The sequence below is a fragment of the Macrobrachium nipponense genome, chromosome 30, assembly GCF_015104395.2.
Source record: "Macrobrachium nipponense isolate FS-2020 chromosome 30, ASM1510439v2, whole genome shotgun sequence".
Lineage (NCBI taxonomy): Eukaryota > Metazoa > Arthropoda > Malacostraca > Decapoda > Palaemonidae > Macrobrachium > Macrobrachium nipponense.
In genome coordinates, this window is record NC_087218.1 from 48020684 (window position 1) to 48022871 (window position 2188).

Below are 2188 nucleotides of genomic sequence, written 5' to 3' on the forward strand. Positions count from 1 at the left end.
CAAATCCTCGTAAAATTAGTGTGTGGCAGAATTCAAGTGGATTCGATAAAAAAACTTAATATGTGGAGAATATTCATGGCAAATATTTTGGATCAAAATATTTGAATCGTTAATTATTTTATGTGCGTGTGAGAAAGAGTTTTATTTATCTATTTATCTTATTCGTCTTTGGTAAAAGATTTCTATGTAAATATCAAAAGTTTGAAACTTCCTGTTAACGAAATCTTTGCAAATATTCCTTGCATTCCGAAGGGGGTTAGTGCCGTCAGTGCACCTCGTGCGGTGCACTGTAGGCATTACTTAAGCTGAAACCTCTTTCGTTTCGTATACTGTACCTCCTTTCATATTCTCTTTCTTCCATCTTACTTTTCACCCTCTCCTAACAACTGATTCATAATGCAACTGCTTTGAGGTTTTCCTCCTGTTACACCTTTCAATACTTTTTACTGTCAATTTTTCTCTCAGTGCTGAATGACCTCGTTGGTCCCAACCCTTGGCCTTTGGCCTAAACTCTGTATTCCATTCCATCCCATTAAAAAGCAGTATAGATACATATTAACCTCTTCATGGCAAAATAAGGTGCCGGAAAAAGTGGAAGTAAATAGAATTTATGAAAATTACCCTCGAATCAAGACATTAAAGGATAGATGCATTACCCTCAGCATGTAAGAATTGAACGACAAAGAAAAAAATGAGAAACAAATAAAATTTATGAAACAAAGCATGAATTGAGATACATCAGAATTTATAAAAACAAAGCATGAATTAAGATACATCAGAATTTATAAAAACTAAGCATGAATTAAAATACATCAGAATATATAAAAAACAAATTATGAATTAAGGTACATCAGAATTTATAAAAACAAACCATGAATTAAGATACATCAGAATTATAAAAACAAAGCATGAATTAAGATACGTCAGAATTATAAAAACAAAGCACGAATTAAAGTTCATCACAATTTATAAAAACAAAGCATGAATTAAAATACATCAGAATAAATAAAAAAAACAAAGCATGAATTAAGATACACCAAAATTTATAAAAACCAAGCTTGAATTAAGATACATCAGAATTTATGAAAACAAAGCATGAATCAAAATACATCAGAATATATAAAAACAAAGCATGAATCAAGTTACATCAGAATTTATAAAAACTAAGCATGAATTGAGTTACATCAGAATTTATAAAAAACAAAGCATGAATTAAGATACGTCAGAATTATAAAAACAAAGCACGAATTAAAGTTCATCACAATGAATTAAAATACACCAGAATATATAAAAAAAAGCATGATTAAGGTACATCAAAGCGTGTACATCAGAATTTATAAAAACAAAGCGTGAATTAAGATACATCAGAATTTATAAAAAACAATACGTGAATTAAGATCCATCAGAATTTATAAAAAACAAAGCATGAAATAAGATGCATCAGAATTTATAAACACAAAGCTTGAATTAAGATACATTTGAATTTATAAAAACAAAGCACAAATTAAGATACATCAGAATTTATAAAAAACAAAGCGTGAATTAAGATGCCTCAGAATGTATAAAAACAAAGCATGAATTAAGGTACATCAGAATTTATAAAAACCAAAGCATTAATTAAGGTGCATCAGAATTTATATAAACAAAGCATGAATTGAGATACGTCAGAATTTATAAGAAAACAAAGCATGAATTAAGATAATCTCCATTGCATAAATACCAAAATTACGGATAAATGACCCACACTCACACGGGAGTTCACATCATCTCCATAAAGGCTAAATTTAAAAGTAATCTATAGACATTAAAGTAAAAAAAAAAAATATATAAAAAACCTTTTTCCCATAAAGATTCGTCGAAGTTTCGCGGGAAGAAACATTGGCTGCCAAACCCATTAAACTGATTGATGAAGCCGCGACGCCTTACTGTATATTTATTAAACATAATTATTCAAGAAGATGGCTACAGCCACCTATCTTCTTCGCCTTCAGGCCCCTTCCCCCCCCCCCCCCCCCCCGCCGCCCCCCCCAATCTCTCTCTCGTCTCTCTCTCTCTCTCTCTTTCGCCCCGAACATATTTCATCTCATGCTACGTCCATCCGTATCCCTGAGATGCCCACGTCTCCTTATGTGTGTGTGTGTGTGTGCACACACGCGCGCGCGCGCATTTGCAAGTCGGTACGCCAGTG